The sequence below is a fragment of the Dama dama genome, chromosome 21 (genome assembly GCF_033118175.1).
Source record: "Dama dama isolate Ldn47 chromosome 21, ASM3311817v1, whole genome shotgun sequence".
Taxonomy (NCBI): domain Eukaryota; kingdom Metazoa; phylum Chordata; class Mammalia; order Artiodactyla; family Cervidae; genus Dama; species Dama dama.
Window position 1 is genome coordinate 68,840,625 of NC_083701.1, and position 24,608 is coordinate 68,865,232.

At 39.1% G+C, this 24,608-nt stretch overlaps 1 long non-coding RNA gene across 1 annotated transcript in view; it reads left to right on the forward strand.

The window, feature by feature from the left end:
- The first annotated feature begins 9,217 nt into the window (after window positions 1–9,217).
- The window catches only part of LOC133042367 (uncharacterized), a 56,994-nt gene continuing 41,603 nt past the window's right edge, over window positions 9,218–24,608 (forward strand). The window contains exon 1 of the long non-coding RNA XR_009689480.1: window positions 9,218–9,306. This is a non-coding gene — a long non-coding RNA (uncharacterized LOC133042367). The remainder of the gene's footprint in view (window positions 9,307–24,608) is intronic.

Here is a 24,608-nt window from a genome sequence, read left to right on the forward strand (position 1 = left end):
CTTCTCCTTAAAATAATATTTTTAACCACTGGTTATCTTGGCCTCACACTTCAGGAAATACAAGCATATAGAATAAAACATAAATTTCTCAGCCTGGAAAAGAGGCCAAAAATATATCTCGATTTATTTTTTCTAGCATTGCTATTATCTGTCTACATACACCCTATCTTGCAGTACAATTCAAACTTTCTCCCTTCCTAAACACATCTGGAACTTTCCATATCTTGCTCATACTTTTTCTCTACCTAGGATGTCACCTCAATTGCTCTATTCTCTACCTATTCTCAAATGCTGCTTGGAGATTTTCTTGATTTCCTAACAAAGTAATTACTTGTTTTAAAGTTTCTAGAATGACAGTTCCTTGGGCCACCTCTTAATCAAACTCATTACCCAATATTGCAATAATTATCAGCATTTCTCCTTGGTATGGGAGGCAGCAATCCTTGAGGACTTAGTTTGGATGAGCAGATGAATCAGTAGATATTCAGTTCAGTTCAGTTCAGTTCAGCCGCTCAGTCATGTCCAACTCTTTGCGAGCCCATGGACTGCAGCACATCAGGCCTCCCTGTCCATCACCAACTCCCGGAGTCTACCCAAATCCATGTCCATAGAGTCGATGATGCCATCCAAACAGTAGATATTAGGCACTTAGAAAATGTCCCTAGACTTGCATAGTTGGGTTGGACTGGGGTGAATCTGGCTTTCAGAACTTAGCTGTATGCCATCTGATAGAAAGGAAACTTATCTGGGAACCAGGCTGTTTAAATTTTCACTTGGTCAGATTGTCTCTGGGCAACCAACTGTTTTCTCTGATCATCTTGATCGTATCAGATCTGTCCTTGTTTACATGGAGTGGGAGAAGTCTGGGCACTGGTGAGAACTGTGCTGGGGGAAGGAGGGGGACTGGATGGAGCGCCAAAGGAAAATCCTGCCTAAGGTGGCCACTGGCCATCATTCTCCCTGAGTACCCAGGCTCTTGGTGGCCAATAGCTTCTTTATAAGAATGAAGGTACAAACTGCCTCCTTTAAAAGACAGAATGCTTGCATTCTGGACTCAACCTCCTTTAATGTCTCATCTTTAAACTTCTTATTCCTCATGTATAATAGGGAGATAATAGTGGTGTCTACATTCTAGGTTTCATGTGATGATTAAATGAGATAATGTGTGGAATATTTAATTAACATTAAGGATATAGTAAGTGCTCAATAAAATATTAGCTTATTATTCTTGCATACTAAACTGCATCTAAAATATATAAACATTTCAGATCAAGCATAAAACACATAATGCAAACTTTATGTACAATTTTTATAAATAGTGAAATAAAATTTGCTTGCTAAAATTTGCATTTGTCCCTGTTTGTGTCATTGTATGCCTTCCTCTCTCTTCTGGCCTCTCCATCCATGGCTTCTGATATCAGTGAACAAGTGAGCTGCAAGCACTTAACCAAAACATTGCTTTTCTTCATAGAATCCCATGGAAACAAAGCCCTAGGGAAAGCTTGGAAGAGCCTGGAAGGGGCAGCCGGGAGCAGGGGAGGGGGATGGTGGGTCAACACGGGCGGGCAGAGATCCTTCCTCTAGATCTTGCTCATCTTGTCCAGACATGGTTATTTTACTTTCTGGATAATTTTAATCTCACCCATGACTATGTTGGGCTTCCATGGTGGCTCAGATGGTAAAGAATCTGCCTGCAGTGCAGGAGACCTGGGTTCGATCCCTGGATTGGGAAGACCCCCTTGAGAAGCAAATGGCAACCCACTCCAGTATTTTTGCCTGGAGAATCCCATGGACAGAGAAACCTGGTGGGCTACAGTCCATGGGGTCACAAAGAGTTGGACACAACTGAACGACTAGCACTATGACTATGTGCTCTGTTCTGAGTCAACAGTTAAGTATTCAAGATTTGGTTGGCCACTGAGCCCCATTTCCTTATTGACAGAACGAAAAGACGTAAGTCTCTTTAATATCTGTATTTGATTAACCACTATTCCTCCTCCTCCCTCATTTTTTTTTTTTTTTTGCTTCTGCCTTTGACCTCTTTTTTTTCTCTCCTTTCCTCCTCCACCCGCCTCCACACTTTGCCCATAACCATTTAGATTTATTATTGGTTCCTTAGCTGTTTGTTCGATTTGACCTTCTGTTCATGGTCTATACTGAAATTTGACTCATGGATCTTCTTTCTTAATCCCCTCTGATTTCACTCCATAATAACTCTGCCCCACTTGTTATTTTTCCAGGATCTCCTGTCTCATTTCCATCAACAGCTTCAATAAAATGGATAGCTACTGCGTCCAATCCCTCTCATCACTTTTAGGCAGTCATTATGCTTAAATATTTAGTCTCTATTGATTTCCACTTGCACATAACAGTTTAGTTAAGATCATGATGTCAAATATCCTTTATAGCTTTTTCTTTCCTCTTTTTCCCTTGTCATGCTTCTTTTGCTGCTGCATAGAATTTCCTCAGAAATTTCCCTGCAGTGACTAAGAAATGCCTTTCTCTATATATATTTTTTCTCCTTGCACCATAAGCTTTTTGCTTCACTACTTAACATTTTTTCCTTCTTTCTCTGCTTATGTTAACTATTGTTTTTCTTATTTTTTCCCCTCCTTTTTCATACTAGGGAACATAACTGCTGATTCCTTATACAGTCTTCTGATTTAAAGAAGCTGATGAAGAAGTCTTCAACTGCAACTACTCCAAATTTTCTGCTATGCTGTGGTAGGACTGAAAATAAAGGAGAAATGTTCTGAATTAGGTAATATATAAGGACTATTTTGGTAAGTTATCCACACAAGCTAGAATAAAGCTAAATATTATTCTTATAAGCAGAACTCTGGCCATAATACAGATGAGTGCCTGGGTCTCTGAATTTGGGAAGGTAGTGTGGTAAAGAGATTTGCTACACAAAGTGTAGTCCATCTTTAGTAGCAGCTTTGACATCACCTAGATGCTTGTTAGGAATGAAGCCCCTTTGATTCCAGCCCAGACCCACACAACCAGAATTTGCATTTTTAACAGATGCATACACATTACAGTTTGTAATGGCTCGAGAAGAGCCTCCTTAAAATTCAGATCAGTTCAGCTTTGGCACTTTTTAGGCAGACTTTGACTTGAACTCTTTGGATTTCAGTTTACTTACCCATGAACTGTGAGTAATAATATAGAATCTTCCAGTTTGCTTTAAGAAACAGAAATAAAATGTGTATAATTCTTCCAGTTGGTAAACAGTAGATTATACTTACGGATTTCTTAAAAGATAAAACTTGGAGGGAATTTTAGTGTCTCTGACTACGTTTTAAATTTGTAGTCATTAAAAGGAAAAAGCCTCGTTCAAAATTGTTGCCATTTCCCCCCCTGCTATCTGAAACAAAACGCCACATTTCTCAAGCCATATAGATGAAAGCCAAATTATTTTGTGAGTTATAAAGGTATTAAGAGATGTTAAGTAAATGTTTAAAATTGTGTATACAAAGCAGACAAATGGATTAAATGTTAACCCTTGCTACCATTTCAGGAACTCTCCTAGTAACAAGAATAATGATTGGAATTGGGTTTGAGTCTCAATTCATTCCCTTTTTTTTTTTTTTTTTTGGTGCCAGTACCATACTATCTTTTTTTCTTCTTTTTTTTAATGTTCATTTTTTTAAAAGTTATTTATTTTTAATAGGAAGATAACTGTTTTACAAAATTGTGTTGGTTTCTGCCATACATCAACACGAATCACCCGTAGGTATACATGTGTCTCCTCATTCTTGAGCCTTGCTTCTCCCTCCCACCCCAAACATGTGAGCTTGGCCAAGTCACAGAACTTGTCAGGTTCTTTCAGGTGAGAACTTTTCTCACCCTTAGAACTTGAGAAATAATGGTTAGTACAGTTACTTTGGGGCTTCCCAGGTAGTGCTAGTGATAAAGAATACACCTGCCAATGCAGGAGATTTAAGAGATGAGGGTTTGATCTCTGTGTTGGGAAGATCTCCTGAAGGAAAGGCAAAGCAACCCACTCCAGTATTCTTTACTGGAGAATCCCACGGACAGAGGAGCCTGGCAGGCTACAGTCCATAGGGTCACAAACAGTTGGACATAGCTGTCACGACTTGGCACGCACACAGGGTTGCTTTGAGAATCAAATAAAAATAAGGCAACTTTTTAATTATGTATTTGTCTGTCCATCCATCCATCCATTTTACAAACATTTATTAACTGCCTTTTACATTTTGGGCACGGGGAAAGGCACTAGGCATGTAAAAGTGAAGAAGATATAATCCTCTCAAAGAAATCACTCTTTTAAGAAAATATCTATAAGCCCTAGCTACTGTAATATTGGACTTCCATGGTGGTAAAGAATTCACCTGCAATGCAGGAGATTCTGGTTGGACTCCTGGGTCAAGAAAATCCACTGGAGAAGGGATAGGCTACCTACTCCAGTATTCTGGGGCTTCCCTTGTGGCTCATCTGGTAAAGAATCCGTCTGCAATGGGGGGACCCGGGTTTGATCCCTGGGTTGGATGATCCCCTGGAGAAGGGAAAGGCTCCCCACTCCAGTATTCTTGCCTGGAGAAATCCATGGAGAGAGGAGCTTGGCAGGCCACAGTCCATGGGGTCGCAAAGAGTCCAACACGACTGAGTAACAAACACTTTTCACTGTAATATTGGACACATAATAGATGTCAGATACCATAGAAAACAGATGATGCTGTTTTACTTGCTTCTCGGGAAAACTGAGGTTTAGAGAGGTTAGGTAACGTCCCAAGGGTATTCAGGGAGGCAGGGGCAGACAGGAACTACAATAAACCCTAGGAGTATGAGCTATAGAGCAAGCTCTATTTAAAAGTTAGCAGCTATGATCATGGCAGAGGGCAGAACCCAAAACTAGATGGCTTTATTGGAAATTTCCCTGACCCTGGGGTTCCCTGTTTTAAGTCTTTTCCTGAGTAATGAATTCCTTTCACTGTGGACTGTTTCTCTTGTTACAGATGCTTTCCAGCTGGAATTGGGGTGGCGGAGTCACCTGCAGAATGTTGAGACTCACTCTCCTTCCCTCCCCAGAAGAAGAAAACAATTTCTGTGGTTAGATTTCATGTGCCTTTTAACTCTCCAACAGTCATTTGGTCTCTGCTGTTTCTATTCTGTGGATGAATTTATTTTATGGTTATTTCCCTTTTAAATTTTAAAGACACGTATCTTCCTGAAAAGAACAAAGGAAGAAAAACAACTTGTAAATTATCACAAGAAAAACCCCTGCTAAAAGCAATAAGTTTGCTGACAGATGGCAGAATCAGTTGAAAAGCGAGTACCATATTTACTGAGTCTAACCCATTTAGGAAGCCAAAAAAGTGTTATCTAATTCTATCCCCTGTGTATGTGTATGTTTTGGAATAAACAGATGCCTAATGAGAAATGTGTCTAGTATAGTTTTGGAGGAACCTGGATAAACCCAGGTTCTGGTTCAGGGTTTGATATTGTGCAAATTTGAGTCTATCATATTAAATTGTCAGAGTAAAAATAGCATGAAGATATTGCCAAAGAAACACTATTAAAAAAAATACCTCCGAATTATTTTACCATATAAATTTGCTTTTAAAAACCCTTCTATTATGTAGTTTTACATCAACTACATATTACTTAAAAAGGACACATGCCATGTCATCATTAGGAAACCTGGATGGATGCCCAGCCAGTATAACAGATTTGGATATCATCAAACTTTTTAAAAAACATTCAAAAATAAAATGGAAAGAACTCTTCACAACATACACTTGTTATATTGTACAGGACGTAGCTGAGATGTGGTCTTCCATCCTCATCTCCTTCCTCCACAACCTAAAAGAAAGAAATGCTAATCCTATGACTGTCTTATTTCGGATACTGAATTTTGAGATTGTGTATCCAGATGAAGATATATCAGGACCCGGCCTAAGATACGGGCATAAATAAAGTCAAGGATACTGTATGTATAAAAAGAACTAATAATAGACTCAAATTCTCAGTGAGTACATGAACCATGGCTTCTGCAAAGTGGACTGATTGGTTATTGTTCGATCCCTCTGAGAGTTTCCACAAGTAAAACATTGAGAGCAATGAACTGCTAAGGGTCAGTAGGAGCACAGACATCCTGCCTAGGTAACCAGGTGGTCACTGTTGTTCCATCATGGAGAAAAGCCAAGGGACTGCTCTGCTTTTTGGACTTTCTTTCTCTTTTTCCTCCCTCCCTTCCTCATTTGTTCCCTCCCTTCCGCCCTCCCTCCTTCTCTTCCTCTCTTTCTTTCCTTCCTTGTCTTTTAATAGAGAATGTGGAAACAAATAATCAATTAACATAACAAAGTAAACTTCAAAATAAGGAACATTGCTAGAGAGATGAAGAAAAACGTAGCATAATGATAAATGGTTATGATAAATGGTTCAACTTGCTAAGAACCCATTATGGTCCTAAATGTGTACACATCTAATAGCAAAACTTCAAAATACATGAAGGCAAAAGGACAGAAATAAAAAGCGAGATAGAAAAAGTACTCCATCATAACTGGAGATATCAACAATCCTTCCTCAGTAATTGATAGAACAAGTAGACAGCAAAGCAGAAAAGATAGACATGAATGACTACCAAGTGGACCTAACTGACTTTTACAGAAGCCCACACCTAACAGCTGCAGAACATATATTCTTCTCAAACACACATGGAACATGTGATATCTCATTGGGCTGTAATTTTCATTTTTGTAATTCATGACCATGTGAAAGTGAAGTGAAGTCACTCAGTCGTATCTGACTCTTTGTGACCCCATGGACTGTAGCCTACCAGGCTCCTCCATCCATGGGATTTTCAGGCAAGAGTACTGGAGTGGGGTGCCATTGCCTTCTCCAGAATTCACAGTATCTATGCTGATTTTTGGCTATTTGGCTATTGGCATAGATACGACCAGATCTGCTTCACTAGCAGAGTGCTTTTGTGAGTCAGTTGCTGCTAATAGCTTGCTCCTGTCTTTTCTTAGAGGCTTGCCATTAGCTGATGGGAGCCACCTCATTTCACATGCTAGCAAGGTAATCCTAAAGGAAGTCAGTCCTGAATATTCATTGGAAGGACTGATGCTGAAGCTGAAACTCCAATACTTTGGCCACCTGATGTGTAGAACCGACTCTTTGGAAAAGACCCTGATGCTGGGAAAGATTGAAGGGAGGAGGAGAAGGGGACAACAGAGGATGAGGTGGTTGGATGGCATCACCAACGCGATGGACATGAGTTTGAGTAGGCTCTGAGAATTGGTGATGGACAGGGAAGCCAGGCACGCTGCAGTTCCATGGGGTTGACTGAGCAACTGAACTGAACTGTACTGAAGCAAGGTAATGCTCAAAACCCTTCAAGAGCACGTGAATCGAAAACTTCCAGATGTACAGGTTGGATTTAGAGAAGGAAGAAGACTCAGAGCTCAAACTACCAACATCCATTGGATCGTAGAAAAAGCAAGGGAATTCCAGGAAAACATCTACCTCTGTTTCATCGACTATGCTAATGACTCTGACTGTGTGGATCATAACAAACTGTGGAAAACTCTTAAAGAAATGGGAAGACCAGACCACCTTTCTTTCTTCCTGAGGAACCTGTATGCAGGTCAAGCAGCAGCAGTTAGAACTGGACATGGAAAAACAAACTGGTTCAATATTGGGAAAGGAGTACATCAAGGCTGTATATTGTCACCCTGCTTATTTAACTTAAATGCAGAGTGCATTGTGAGAAATGCTGGGCTGGATGAAGCTCAGGCTGGAATCAAGATTGCAGGGTGAGATATCAGTAACCTCAGATATGCAGATGACACCACACTAATGGCAGAATGAGAAGAGGAACTAAAGAGCCTCTTGGTGAAAGAGAAGAGTGAAAAAGCTGGCTTAAAACTCAACATTCAAAAAACTAAGCTCATGGCACCCAGTGCCATCACTTCATGGCAAATAGATGGGGAAACAATGGAAACAGTGACAGACTTTATTTTGGGGGGTTCCAAAATCACTGCAGATGGTGACTGCAGCCATGAAATTAAAAGACACTTGCTCCTTGGACAATAAGCGATGACAAAATACAACATGTTAAAAACAGAGACATATCTTTGCTGACAAAGGCTTACATAGTCAAAGCTCTGGTTTTTCCAATAGTCATGTATGGATGTGAGAGTTGGACCATAAAGAAGGCTGAGCCCTGAAGAACTGATGCTTTTGAACTGTGGTGTTGGAGAAGACTCTTGAGAGTCCCTTGGACTGCAAGGAGATCCAACCAGTCCATCCTAAAGGAAATCGACCTGAATATTCATTGGAAGGATAGATGCTAAAGCTGAAGCTCAATACTTTGGTCACCTGAAAAGAAGAGCTGACTCACTGGAAAAGACCCTGATGCTGGGCAAGATTGAAGGCAAGAGGAGAAGGGGATGACAGAGGATGAGATGTTTGCAGGGCATCATCAATTCAATGGACAAGAGTTTGAGCAAACTCTGGGAGATAGTGAAGGACAAGGAAGACTGGCCTGCTGCAGTCCATGGGGTCACAAAGAGCCGGACATGACTGAGCAACTAAACAACAATAACAAAACCTCACCCTGTAGAAGGCATCCTGCTTAGGACTCCTGGAAGAACACAGCGTCTTGCCAGAGGCAGCCCACAGCTAGACTGACTGACAGACGGGTACAACAGGCCAGTCGCCTTGGGTGACAAGACTCTCTTTGTCTTTGGGGTCTTTGTTTCTTTAAGGCATAAATTGCTAATAGTGACAGGAGAGAATCTGTAGGCTGCCTTTCCTCAAAAAAAAAAAAAAAAAAATATATATATATATATATATATGTATGTATGTATATAGGTCATTATCAGAACAGAAAAGCTTTGATTTTTCTTTTTCTTTTTTTGATTTGAGTCCTAAAACCTTTTTCAACCCAAGGTTACTAGTCAGTTTGCATTACCCTCTTAAAATAAATAGATCTAATTCTGCAAATCCAGTTAGTAACAGAGTTTGCAAGTGGTAGCCAGTGTTCTTCCCTTTCCTTTTAAAGTAAAAAACGTTCTAGTTTATGTAAAGGTCTCAGAGAAGATTCTTGATGTTCTTCTAAGTTCAATCAAGATCCAAGTACAGAGATTCTTCTTCCTTCTTTTTTTTTTTTTTCTTTCCAGTAATTTGCTGAGCTTCGCTGTGCTGTGCTGCTTGGCAAGCTACTTAACCTTTCTGAACCCAAGTTTAGAAAACTTCAAAATACTTGACACATTTCTCTGGAGGCGCCAGTGGAATTAGCAAATGATTCAGCAAATGGGTTTCATGATTCCTGGAAAAGTAAGTCATACTTTTTATAAGCATGGGCTAGTGAAAATAAGTCTTTTCAAACGCTTTGCTCGTCTAGCCTAATGTACTATTTTAAACGAATATGCCAGTTTTTCTTTCTTTATGTGTTCCTTTTATCTGTGCCTTCCCTCTGTCTAGAAAACCAACTTATATAGCCTTCATTTGATGAAATAAGGTTTGAAAAAGTTAAGCTTTGAGCAGTTTAATCCTTTCTATTTTTTATTTTTCTGATTGAAACATTAAAATGTATTTGATTTTTTAAAACTTCAAATAATGTTTGACTTAGATCAGGAGTCAGATTTGATTTAAGGGCTGTAGCTGGACAACCTGTGATTTAGCTGGTAGAAGAAACCCATATCTAACCCCACTCCATACACAGAATCTCTCTTTTTCATTCACTATTTATTTGTGGTTTGTTTTATATGCTTCAGGAGATTTTTGCCCCTCTATTTTTAATGTACCATATTAATTTCAGAGAAATGAGCTATATGTAATATTCAGCTTTAAAGTGAAAGTAAAAGTCACTCAGTCGTGTCTGACTCTTTGCCACCCCATGGACTATACAGTCCATGGAGTTCTCCAGGCCAGAATACTGGAGTGTAGATAGCCTTTCCCTTCTCCAGGGGATCTTCCCAACGTAGGGACTGAACCGGGGTCTCCTGCACTGCAGGCAGATTCTTTACCAACTGAGTTTTCAGGGAAGTCCTAGGGTAATTATAAAAGTACGAGAAGTACTTGTCTCCATCTGACCCATCTTTGCCACTGCCCCCAAGATAACTGATTCTTCCTTTCATTTTCAGAATTTGAATTTTATCCTTGATGGTTTTAATCTTACTTTGACCTTCTCTTTAAAACTGTTTTTTCAAACATTTTATTTTCAAAAATTTCAAGCCTGCAGAAAAGTATAATTAACACTCATATAATATTCACCTGAATTCACTAATTATGAATATTTTCCCACATTTACATTCTTTCTCTTACCTTTCATTTACCAAAATGTTTGAAAGTTTTAGGCATGCAGACATTATGGCCTTCGACCTTTTATACATCAGCACATTCACCCTTGGTACTTTCCAGGCAGTGCAACGGTGAAGAATCTGCTTGCCGATGCAGGAGATGCAGAAGGCACAGATTCAATTCCTGGGTCGGGAAGATCCCCTGGAGAAGGAAATGGCAACCCACTCCAATATTCTTGTCTGGAAAATCCCATGGCCAGAGGAGCCTGGTGGGCTAGAGTCCATAGGGTCACAAAGGGTCAGACGAGACTGAGCCACTGAGCTTGAATCAACAACATACACCCCTAGAACAAGGACAGTCCCTGCCACTCCACCCCCACCTTGAAGTAGAACCCAATTAAGCATCACACTTGGTATTTATTTGCCAAATATCTTTGTTTCCTTTTAATACAATTATGACTTCCTGATTATCTGTTTGTTTTTCATAACACCAACATTTTTTATGAATATAGGCTACTTGGTATATAGAATACCTTCAAAGCTGGATTAGTCCAGTAATTTCCTCATTACTGTATTCAAGTTAAACATTTTGGCAGGAGTGTTACCTGGGTGCTGTCTTGGACTTTTTATTGCATCCCGCCAGGAAGTTTATGTCTTTATCTCATTTTTGGTGATGTTAAGTTGGAATAGTTGGTAAAGGCCTTCCTCCCAGCTCTCTCTTTGAAACCAAGAAGTTCTCTATGGTATAATATTTTGAAATTAAGTGAATAAACTGTCCTTCAATAATGTCCCAATTTGGTATTTGAGTAAAAGGATGGTTTTCTAAGTTTTTCATTTCTTTCACATGTATTATTTGTTATTCTTATTTAAATGAAAGCTTTACCTTCCATATCTCCACTTTTTGTGGAATATTATTATGGTCTCCTGGACTTTTTAAATTCAATTTGTTATAACCTATCATATCTTTATTCTTTCTGATGCTCAAATTTTAAGTGGTTTGACCAGTGTGGGGCTTCCCTTATAGTGCAGCTGGTAAAGAATCTGCCTGCAATGCGGGAGACCTGGCTTTGATCCTTGGGTTGGGAAGATCCCCTGGAGAAGGGAAAGGCTACACACTCCAGTATTCTGGCCTGGAGAATTCTGTGGACTCTATACAGTCCATGGGGTCACAAAGAGTAGGACACGACTGACCTACTTTCACTTTCACTTTGACCAGTGGGAGCCCATTGAGCTGGCTTTTGCATCTTTGGACAGGTCTCCATCACCTTTTGAGCACTTCAATGCAGGATTTCCCAGACTTTGTATATTCCTTGACTGTACTTGGAATCAACAATCTCTCCAAGGAGCTTTGTTTTCTTTTGGAGAAAGATAGTGTTTTGAAACCAAATCCTTCCACTAGTTTTGCTCATTGCTATTGGGTTGTTATTTCTTCTAGCTTATTTCAATGGAGAGTTTGGAACACTGATTGTTAAAAACGTGATGAGTACATAGGGGTTCTTTCCATTTAAATTCATCACTGGAATTCTCTATCTTCTCATCTTTCCATATTTATTTCACTTTTCCCCCATAGTGAGAACCCTGATTCCAAATACATCATTCTACTTATGTATGGGTTCTTGTGTAATATAAAGCATTTAGATTATGATACTAATTAGTAGCAAACCCACTATGTAAAGTTTACAATTTCTTTGCAATTCTCTCTTTGTACTATCTCACCAAGAATATTCAATAAAGGTGCTGTGTTTACAAGTAACTTAATTTAATGTTTCCTATGTTTTCATGTTATCAATTTGATTAAAAATTAGGTTTATTTGTTTCTGCTTGTATTTAACTTTAGGGTTAGCTTTGTACTTCCTTTTTGATTTAATAATTTTAATTAAAAATATTTTATAGCTCAAATGTTAAACCTATATATATTAAAATATAATCAGAGATATCTCATCCCTATTTCTAGCTCTTCTACTACTTTCTTTCCTCCTGTACGTAATAATTATTATTGTATAGTTTAGATTATCTAGTTTTAGGTTTTTTGTAAAAGTTAGTATTAATAGCATCTATCCACTTATCATATATACTATTTCTTTCTTCTTTCTACATGTGCTCATATGCATCTTTCTTTTGTCGCTTAATAGTACATCCTTGAAATCACTTCTTACCATTTCATAGAGATTATCTCATTCTTTTGCATTGCTGTATTATTCCACGCATAGAGTTTTACACAGTTCAATTAGCTTTCCTTTAGATGTTTAGGCTGTTTCCAGTATTTTGTTGTTATGCATATTTCTTCAGTGAATATTCTTGCACGTCTGTCTGTGTTGCCTTTATTTAAAGAGAATTAATTCTTATCTTGGGTACATAGTTTTAATTGTCTCCTAAGAGATAATAAAGCTGTGTTATAGGGTTGGAAGGGGAGGAAGGGTCCAGTGGAATTGAACATGAAGTAAAGCAGCAGGGCCCTAAAGAGAACTGTTGGAATCCATGAAGCTGAAGAAGAGAAAAGGTGATAGGTTAGTAGTCAGCAAGAGTCCTGTCCCTAGTCCCATGCAGTGCCTGCCAAGATGGGAGAAACCATGGTGGAGAGATTCAGGGAGGGGATGGAAAGGAACTGTGGGGACTCTGTTTTTGGAAGTCTTACAGCTTTCCTGGGGACTGAGTAGACTTGGAAGGAGTGGATTCTTTGAGCAACAAGGCCACTCCTACTCTCCAAATACTACCCTGGCTTGGGAAAGTCTCATTGCATCGGTGGCCATGATAGATGCAAGCACAGAGTTTGTTCCCGAAATTTTATGACTTTTAAGCTCTCAGAACTCTTAGGAAAGAGGAGGGACACTGTAAACATTACTGAGATTGAATTTTCTACCACGCTGGAGGGACAGGAAAATAAAGACACAGGATGTTTCTTTGTACCGCTGCTGTGAAGTAAACTTGTTTCTATTGCTAAAATGATTTATTGTTTTCATGTGTATATGTGTGTGTTTACTGAAATAGTATAGTATTCTAAATATTTACTAAAAGGTATAACATTTCTTTTATGACTTGTTTTTCTCACTTTACAAAATATTTTGAACATCCTGCATTTTTTTCGAACACCTGCATAGTATTTTACTATGTGGTTATATGCTTTTTTTTCTTGATAAGCTTCTATTAGGATAAATAAGTGCTAAGATGGAGTATTACATAGATTTTTTAGAAGCAGATTTTGCAGCTGATTGTGCTGCTCTAAGGAAGTTTTAGTTCTAAGAAACTTTGAATTCATGTTTCTCACAAGGAAAATAATTATACAGTGTTCTTTGTATTTTTACAACATTGACAGATGGTGAGTGAACAGCCTGGGAGGAGGAGAAGTGACCCAACTTGCTTCTGCAGTGTTTGAAAAGATATCAAAGCGAGAGGCAGACACTCCCAGGGCCAAAGACTGTTTTCTTTTTCACTCATCTCATTCAAATTGATCACAAATTGCTTTATTACATTCTACTGTGTCAAAGTAATTCCTACTTGCCTTCATATTGAAGAAATGTCTTAGCCTATGATAAAATGATTTCCTCAGTTCATCTGAGGTTGAAAGGAATTGGTAATAAAAATTGCTCATGAATCTGTCATGTCATCATAACAGTATATGGAAATACAGAATATTTACTTTTCAATATGAAAAGGCAAAAGTAAACATTCCAATGAGCATTATCTTGTGGGCTGCAGAAGTTAGGGAACATTTTTATGTGATTCCTCACCACCCCTGAATGTACACTGGCGCTCCACTGCTTTGCACAATACTAGATTTAAGTTGTCATTAATTAAACAACAATATAAAGAATATTCTGTATTGTTAGTGGGAATTATTTTGTCCATTTTTCCTTTTTGTTTAGCATATCTATATAACCAGTTAACCTCTAAGGTAGAAACTTTGACACCTAATTTGCATATATTCTTGAAAGAAAAAGGTTTTCTAAAGCATAGAAAATAACTTATACCTCAAGGGGTGGGAGGGTAGAGGAATTCTTTTTCAAATATCTCTGATCCTAAAGAGAAGGTAAACATGGATAACAGCAACGACTGAAAAGTGTTAGAAAGAGGACAAAAATTAAAATCAGAACATTTGAGCCGTGGCTCTAAATTTTTTCATTAGCAATGTGACTGTGGGCAAGTCACTTTCATCATCATTATTTGATAAAAAGTGTGTATGGAAGAAGTGTTGGACTAGGTGGCTGTCAAGGTCCTAGTGATCATTTTGCTTCTCCTAGGAATAAGTTTTGCATAAAAATAACATGTGTTTAAAAGAGTGTAATGTGATTTAGCAGTCCAAAAGCTTCTCAGTATTGTGGAGCTGTTTTTCACTTATTGATAGCATAATTCTAAAAAAAAAAAGACTATATTTATTTCATTAAGTAGGTGATAAAGCTAGCAATATTCATAAATCTTTAATACGAAAGCTTGTAAAATCCAAATATATAACTACAAATCAGGCTCTCGATATGTATTTCTTTGATTCACAAATATTTAGTTCATGTATATTAGAAAAGGGCTTCCCACACAGCTCAGTGGTAAAGAACCCATCTGCCAGTGCAGGAGATGTGGCTTCCATCTCTGAGTTGGGAAGATCCCCTGGAGAAGGAAATGGCAACCCACTCCAGTACTCTTGCCTGGGAAATCCCATGGACACAGGAGACTGGTGGGCTACAGTCCACGCAGTTGCAAAAGAGCCACAGATAACTTAGCGACTAAACAATAGTAGCAATAATACTAGAAAGGAACTAACATGTATTGAGTACTTACTATACTAGGAATTTGGAAAGCAAGTTCTCTGGAGTCAAACTGATTTACTTTTATTCCTGATGCTGCCATTTTTCAGCTGTGACCTTGGACCCACTCCAGTATTCTTCCTGGAGAACCCCATGGACAGAGGGGCCTGGCAAGCTACAGTCCATGGGGTGGCAAAGAGTTGGACAGGACTGAAAGACTAATATTTTAACACTTTAGACTACGTACATGACCTTTGGATATCAAAGAGAAGTTTATGGGGAAAGCCTCAATTCCTTGAGGATGAAATATACCTCTTTAAACACATTTCACTGTTTCCATTTCTGGTGCAAGTGTGCTATATAATATTACTTATGAACCTGGATTGTAGCAAAAATTATCAATTAGAATTTTGTTTATAATAAACAGAATACATATTAAATTATCTTTATAAGTTATCTAAACTGATGACAGAAAAAGTCATGGATGGTGCCTATAAGGGAAAGATGTGTGAAATGAGAATCAATTCTAAAGGTAAAAAATCTATTTGGGGCCCTGAAAATAGTTGCTGGACAGATAAGCCATTTAACCCAGAATCCCGAGAGTCCAGGATCATAGAGGAACCTGGAGCAGCCACCTAAAAAGATAGTAGCTTGGAAGACCTCTGCTCCTGAGAACACAGTGGGAAGCATTCTGAAGTCCAACAGACTATATAATCTTACATTTGAAATGCAAAATGGGAAGAATAATAGAATCGGCTTTTGATTGAATTAAATGAAATAATATATGAGCAACTGAAATATAACTTAGTTACCTTGAGACCAGTCTTTGCTTTATCAAACATTCTAAAGGACAATGAATATGAGTTCATACAAAAATCTCTGAAAAATCATGAATACGTTCTCAGAAAATCTCTTGGGAGCTCTAGGGAATAGGTTAGACAGTACACCACACACACACAAAAATGGTCTTAATCCATCTTTCTTCCCAAAACTGAATCCCACAGGGCAGCTGCCCCCAAATTTCCTGATTCTCTGTACATACTTTTCTTAAAACACTTTTTCCTTCCTTCACCTTGGAACTTCTTCCCCTCTTCCCCTCACCTACTCCGGTCCATTCATCATGTAATGCATTCTGGTTTTAGTTTCTTCCAAATGAAATTCGAATGAAAGGTTTTACTCTTTATGATCTCCTCCACACCCATGACCTTGTGTAACATTATGTAACATCTGTATGCTAATGCCTGTTCTGCCCGTAGTCCGAGTCCCCGGTCGGAAAAGAAGACTCCTCGAAACAATGCAACTCGCAATAGGGGAATTTATTACTGACTCGAGCCAGGGCCTCCCGCCCTCACCAGGTGTGTGAGGACGAAAGGCCCCGAGCCCCAGTTCTCTCGGGTATTTATTAGGTCAAAATAAGCAGCAGGTAGTTGGCGCAATCGGATTGGTTACACAGTGGGTAGTTGGCGCAAGCTGATAGGTTACACAGTTGCAAGGTAATTTTTGTTGGCCCAGCGTGGGGCTTTCAGCTTTCCCCTGATAGTTTCCCTTTTCTCTGGCTAGGCATATGTTGATTGGCTGGCTCTAGGAGGCCTGATTATTATGTTACCCCGGGAAACCAGGCCTACTCCTAATCTAGGCTGCCTGCCATGGCGTTAGCCATGACAGCCTCACAATGCCCACCAAATTACCATACTTGGTAAGTACCCACAGCATCTGACAGTCACTGTGCTGGGCTGTGCTTGGTCGCTCAGTCCTGTCTGACTCTTGCAACTCTATGGACTGTAGCCCGCCAGGCTCTTTTGTCCATAGGGATTCTCCAGGAAAGAATACTGGAGTGGGTTGCCATGCCCTTCTCCAGGGGATCGTCCCAATCCAGGGATTGAACCCAGGTCTCCCGCGTTGCAGGATGCCACCAGGGAAGCCCAAGAATACTGGGAGTGGGTAGCCTGTCCCTTCTCCAGGGGCTCTCCCCGACCCAGGAGTTGAACCGGGGTCTCCTGCATTGCAGGCAGATTCTTTATCAGTTGAGCTACCAGGGAAGCCCCTGACACTCACTACATACTCTTAAACCCACTACAAACTTAGATGTTATCTCCAGTTGACAGGCCAAAAACATCACTCTTGATTCCCATCATTCAAAATATTTTATTCTCCCATTCTTCCCTGTATCAACAACGCAATCATTTGGCTACTTTCTTAAAGGGATGAGTTGATTTATCCTTTCCCTTGAACCTTTCACTGAGTCTATCATCAAAGCCTTTTATTTCTAATTCAAAACATGTAGCAAATCTACCCACTTCTATCACCCTAGATTCAAATATAATCCCTGCTCAAATGGTCTCCCATAACAAACCACAAACTGGATTCATAATTACTAACAGTTGACAGTGAACTTTTAAAACAGAAGCCAGAGGTTTTTGTTTTTTGTTTTTTTTCAATTTATATCACGAATTTCTTCTCTCTGAAAGTCTCCAATGACATCCGTCGTATTTGGGGCAAACCCCAAATTTCTGTGACCCATAAAGCCTTATTACTCGGTTTCTGCTTTCTAACCCTCCAGCCTCATTGCAGAACACTTCCCACCTCTCACTACATCTCAAATATCTTAGCTCTAACCTTTGTCTCCTGTTTCTAGACTCTTCCTCCTAGTTTCAAATGACATTTTTCATTCAGGCTTTAACTCAACCATCACTCTGGTAAGAAGCTTTCCCTTATCACATTTTAAAAATATCTTCATGTCAGGTCAATTTTGTTTTATTAATATCAGTCATAACTTTTGGTAATAATTTGGTAAATATTTATATATATCACATAGTGTAATACATGTTAATGTTCAGTTGCTCAGTCATGTCCGACTCTTTGCAATCCCATGAACTGCAGTACGCCAGGCTTCCCTTGTCCTTCACTATCTCATGGAGTTTGCTCAAACTCATGTCCATTAAGTCGATATATAGTATATATTTTAATATACACACACAATTTCACATACTTGTTCATTTTCTGTCTTCTATCAGTTTTTCATATGTCTCATTTGAGGGTAACTTCCAGGAGGATAGGGGCCATGCTTTTTATATTCATGGCTCTAATTCCATAGCATGAACTATAGGCACTTAACAGCTGAGTGATTGACTGGATGAAGAACATTTATTTACTTATTTGATCACTGTCACACTGTCCCCCTACAATGTAGAGGACACCCAAACTTTCCTCTAGGGACTCCAGCTTCCTTATCTCCTGCTAGATTTAGAGAAATGATTCAGATGCCTTTAGGCATAGCGTTGCTTCTCTTAACTACATTGTGTTTATCAAAGTTTCTTCTTAAAGCCAAGGAGTCAGAAATGTTACTGGGAACAAGTCCAACAGTTTCAGACTTAATGTCTCCAGCGTTCGCCACAATTTGTGTCTAAGAGGGCAGAAGAGAAATGGGTGTCCACTGGGTTCTTTCCCTTCTGTGTGCACCTTTTGCTGCAAGTGAAATAATCATGTGAGCATCACTAACCCCAAGTACTGCATTTGCCGGTGAATTGCATGTGCATTTTGAGGTTTCTAAGGCACCAAGAGATTGATGCCCAGATTTGCACAAGAATTCCCCTGGGGACCAAATCTGACACAAAAAACAAAAAAGAGACATCACAGTCTAGTCTAAAACCACACTGTGAACTGCCCCTTAGGGGGCTCCCTGAGGAGGCTTCAACTCTGTGAGATGGTGACCATTCCCCTATTGCTTCTAACTCATCAAGCCTCCTTGCCTCCTCCATTTGAGTACCCTTTTTTGGTCTCGATCCCAAAGGACCACTGTGTTGTTGCCATTCTTCTTTCTCTTCTCAAATGAGATTCAGGAATCACATATATTTCAACCACCTCTTGGAATTTGAGGTGGAATCTAAGTGTGGTTAGCTGCAGTTTGCTGTGAATTGTTCCTAATCTGACTTGAGGAGTTTCTAATTTTTAAAGCTGTACTCTGCTACACCTTGCCAGAGGACAGGTTGAAGAAACTGCTTCCATACATACGTAAAACACCCGTCCCCTTATGGCGATGTGCAGTTAAGAGCTCCACACGTGAACTCTAGAAGCTCATTCCTTCTACAATACTATAAACTGGTTTGTATACCAGTATCCAGCAATTCTCTATAAAGACCGATCTCTTTCTGGCCAGAATCTTTTTTTTTTTTTTTTTTGATGGAACATGGTGACCCTCACTTAGCTTCCATCAACCCCCAATTGGCAACATCAATCATCCTGCCAGAATTTCAATTGTTTGATCTAACTACAATTCTGTACTCTCTTCTCTCATCCTTAGCATGGGTTTCTCACCAGTTTCTATTGTTTTGAGTAGCAAGTGGTCTCAATATATTCCCAAAGCCTGATTAATTTCTTGGGCAGGCAGAGGTAGATATGATTAGTGACGTACACACCCACTGCCTCAGATTCATTTAGTCCATCTCTTTAAGTATCAACTTGTTCATATTACCACAATCCCTTCCTCCATTCTTGCATCAGCCTCTTATCTGGTCTCTTTGCCTCTATCATTGCCCTTATCCACCTCTTGTACACCTTATACTATGATATCTTCAAGCCTTGACAATGATCCTGTCTCTTACTTGCTTAAAGATTGTGTTTACATTTTTATTGGAGTAGAGTTGCTTTACACTGTCAGTTTCTGTTGTACAGCAGAGCGAATAAGCCATATGTATACACAGGCTGGTGTTTAGTTGCTAAGTCGTGTCCAACTCTTGGGAGCCCATGGACTATAGCCCACCAGGCCACTCTGTCCGCGGAATTTCCTAGGCAAGAATAGCTGAGTGGATTGCCATTTCCTTCTCTAGGGGATCTTCCCTATCCAGGGGTGGAACCCAAGCCTCCTGCATTGGCAAGGTTATTCCTTATCACTGAGCCACCTGGGAAGCCCATGTATATTTATATATATCACCTCTTTTCAGGATTTTCTTCCTGTTTTGGTTACCACGGAACACCAAGTAGAGTTCCCTGTGCTACACAGCAGACTCTCACTGTTTATCATTTCTATACGTGGTTGCGTATATATGTAATCCCAGCCTCCCAATTCATCCACTCCCAGGCCCTTTCCCTCTTGGTATCCATACACATGTTCTCTATGTCTGTCTCTCTATTTCTGTTTTGCAAAGAAGATCATCTATGTCATTTTCCTAGATTCCACATATATACATTAATACACAATATTTGCTTTTCTCTTTATGACTTCCTTCACCCTGTATGACATTCTCTAGGTCCCTGCACATCTCTGAAAATCACAGTTTCACTCCTTTTTATGGATGAATAACATTCCATTGGATCTATGTGCCACATCTTTACCCATTCCTCTGTTGACTGACATTTAGATTGCTCCCAGGTCCTGGCTATTGTAAATAGTTCTGCAATTAACACTGGGGTGGATGTATCTTTTTGAATTACGGTTTTCTCTGGGTTTGTGCCCAGTAGTGGGTTTGTTGGGTCATAAGATAGTTCTGTGTTTAGTTAAGGAACCTCCACACTGTTCTCCTTAGTGGCTATATCAGTTTCCTTTCCCACCATCAGCATAAGAGAGTTCCCTTTTCTGCACACCTTCTCTAGATTTGTTTGTTGACTTTTGAACGATGGCTATTCTGACCTGTGTGAGGTGTTACCTCATTGCAGTTTTGATTTGCATTTCTCTAATAATTAGTGATATCTGTCAGTTGCTTCACTTGCAAATATTTTCTCTTGGTTCTGAGTGTTGTCTTTTCATCTTGTTTATGGTTTCCCTCGCTGTGCAAAAGCTTTTAAATTGAATTAGGCCCCACGTGTTCATTTTTGTTTTTATTTTTGTTACTCTGGGAGGTCAGTCAAAAAGGATCTTGCTGCAATTTATATCAAAGAGTGTTCTGCCTATGTTTTCCTCTGAGATGTTTTTAGTGTCTGGATTAACATTTAGGTCTTTAGCCTACTCTGAATTTGTTTTTGTGTATGGTGTTTGAGAGTATTTAATTTCTTTCTTTTACTTGTAGCAGTCTGATTTTCCCGGTACCACTTATTGAAGACTGTCTTTTCTCCATTGTATATTTTTGCCTTCTTTGTCATAGTTTAGGTGACCATAGGTGCAAGGCTTTATCTCTGGACTATTTATCCTGTTCCATTGATCTGTATGTCTGTTTTTGTACCAGTATTATGCTATGTTGATGACTGTAGCTTTGTATTATAATCTGAAGTCAGGGAACCTGATTCTTTAAGCTCTGTTTTTCTTTCTTGAGATTTCTTTGGCTATTTGGGTTTTTGTGTGTGTGTGTGTTTCCATACAAATTATAAACATTTTTGTTCTAGTTCTGTGAAAAATACCATTGGTAATTTGATAGGGATTACATTGAATCTGTAAACTGGCTTGGGTAGTATAATCATTTTCATGACATTGAGTCTCCTAGTCCAAGAACATAGTATATCTCTCCATCTGTTTATGTCATCTTTGATTTCTTTCATCAAAATCTTATCATTTTCTGGGTATAATTGTTTTCCCTCCTTAAGTAGGTGTATTCCTAGGTATTTTAATGTTGTTGTTGCAGTGGTAAAGGGCTGTTCCCTTAATTTCTCTTTCTGAGTTTTCTTTGTTAGTGTTTAGGAATGCAACAGATTTCTGTGCATTATTTTTGTATCCTACAACTTGACTGAATTCATTGATTAGCCCTAGTAGTTTTCTGGTGGCATCTTTGGGATTTTTTATGTATAGTATCATGTCATCTGCAAACAGTAACAGTTTTACTTCTTCTTTTCCAACTTGGATTCATTTTACTTCTTTTTCTTCTCTGATTGCCATGGCTAGGATGTCCAAAACTATGTTTTTATAATAGCACTAAGAGTGGACATCTTTGTCTTGTTTTCGATCTTAGAGGAAATGCTTTCAGGTTTTCACCATTGAGAATGATGTTTGCTGCGACTTTATCATATATGGCCTTTAATATGTTGATGTAGGTTCCCTCTATGCCCACTTTATGGAGAGTTTTATCATAAATGGGTGTTGAATTTTGTCAAAAGCTTTTTCTGCATCTATTGAGATTACCATATGGATTTTATCTTTTAATTTGTCAATATGGTGTATCACATTGATTGCATATATTGAAGAATCCCTGCATCTCTGGGATAAATTCCTCTTGATCATGGTGTATGACTTTTTTAATGTGTTGTTGGATTTGGCTTGCTAGCATTTTGTTGAGGACTTTTGCATCTATATTCACCGGTGATATCGGCCTGTAATTTTCTCTTTTGTGATTTCTTTGTCTGGTTTAGGTGTCACACTGGTGGTGGCTTGGTAGAATGGGCTTGGGAATGTTCTTTCCTCTGCAATTTTTTGAAACAGTTTAAGGGTAAGTGTTAGCTCTTCTCTAAACATTTGAAATAATTTGCCTGGGAAACCATCTGGCCCTGGACTTTTGTTTGATAGAAGACTTTTAATCACAGTGCCTGCTCTCTGGTGGGTGGAGTCTTTTTCTGATAGGCAAGGCTGCAGGAAGGCTGTGTTTTGGTGTATCAGTGAGCTAAGTGTGTCTTTAGGCAGCCTGTCTGCTGATGGGTGGGGCTGTGTTCCGGTCTTGCTGGCTGATTGGCATGAAGTGTCTAGCACTGGAGCCTGTAGACAGCTGAGCAGAGCCAAATCTTGGTGTCGAGATGGAGGCCTCCATGCGAGTTCTCATGGATTAATGTTACCTGGGGTTTGGGATTCTCTGGCAGCTCAGTGTCCTAGAACTGGTCCTTCCATTCTGCAGGCTGAGGCCCAAACCCTGGATGGAGAACCTAGAACCCACAAGATGCAAAATGCTGCCGGAGAAGAAAAAGAGAAAAGAAAAGAAAAGAAAAAACCCCAGACAAACAGTACCCAAGAAAAGTAGCAAAAGCAAAACAAAAAACAGCAACAACACATGTACACACACAAACAAGAAGAAAATAGACAAGTCAAGTTCAAGACAAATGATTAAAAATGGAACCAAAGAAACAGAAACGAAAAGTTAGGCAGAAAAAAAGAACTAGAACAGGGGGGAAAAAATGCAAAAAATAATAAACTGAAAATAGAAACATTTAAAAGATATTTTTTAAAAGTTTTAAATTAAATTAATAAAAACAATACCAACAACTGAACAAAAGGAAACATAAAGAGAATAATAAGAAGAATAATATTTTCCTAAGGTCTCCTCTGCCAGAGTTCTTGCTCCCACAGTGAGCCGTAGCCAACCCATTGAACATTTTAATTATTTCCCATTGTTAGAAGTTAGGATAAAGACCAAAATCTGTAACATGACCTTTAACTAGGGTAATAATATAATTCCCTCAGCAGGCTGGAGTGCATTTAAGAATGAAAGGGTATGTTATTTTTATATTAGACAACAGGCATAAACTGAGACTGTCTCAGGTTTTCTGAGGCGTAAGACCTGCTACTCGGATCCTCTCCATTTGCTTATCACTTCCTCTTGTTCCAGCCTCATGTTTCAGCTTACTTGCTTTTTGCATTTTGCTCTCAGCCACACTAGGCTTCCCTCAGATTCTTCAACGTGCTATACCGTCTTGGCTGCAGAAGCACTTTCCTTTCTGTCTGGGTTGTTCTTCATCCACCCGAGTTCCATCCTTCTCTTTACATAGTTAATTACTTTCCTTAAGCAAAATCCTATTCTAATATGGCATCAGCCTGTGATCATTTCCTCAGAAAGCTTCATCCTTCCCGCATCCTGTAGCTAGTTCCCTCATTCTGCACTCACCAAATACCTCACTGACAATGTAGCCTTCCTGTGATGATCTCATCATGGTTGTCTCCCCCCATGCAACAAAAGACGTGGCACTATTTCATCTTTGCATTTAGAAAGGTGCCCGAATCTCTGTACATAGAAAGTGCCTGATATAATGCCCACTTCATCAATAACTGTTGATTAAATTAACACTGCCCTTAACACAGAGTTTACACTGGAGACCTAAGGCATCTAAACTGAGTGCATCAGAATGATCACCATATATAGCTGACTTTTTAGAGCATGTTTTAATTTTTTTTTTTAATGTTGAATTCAAGAAATCTTAGGCTCTTACCTACATCTTTTCTGTAGACATTTACAATTCTCCTTCTTTTAGAAGAAAAGTTTTAGTTTGCCTAAGATGAGGTAACCATCATGGGAATTAAAGACTCATGGTTCAATGACTATATTCTACATTCATGAAATGAATAGTCCATAAAATATCCAATATTTTAATTTCAGAAACATTCACAATCAATACTGATCATCAAAGTCTATTCAATTGTTCAGTGATCCATGTCGATCATGATGACAGCTGAAACTCATTGATTGGATATGTCCTACACAGGCAGTTTCCACTGGGAAAAGCATTTTGAAAGGGAGAAAGACCAAGCTTAGACCAGTTTGTGAAATAACTGTCATCTGTCACACTAGCCCCTGGTGGTCTTGTACCTTCAGACAATTGTTCCAATTCAAGTGCCAAGTTCTCTAGATATGCCTCATCCTTACCCAAACCTATTTTCAGAAAATGATCAGTTATATATGCTGCAGGGAGAATGCTAACTTCAGTTATAGAAAATTCAGAATTTTAAGCATCATCTCTTAATATGCTGAAGGAATAT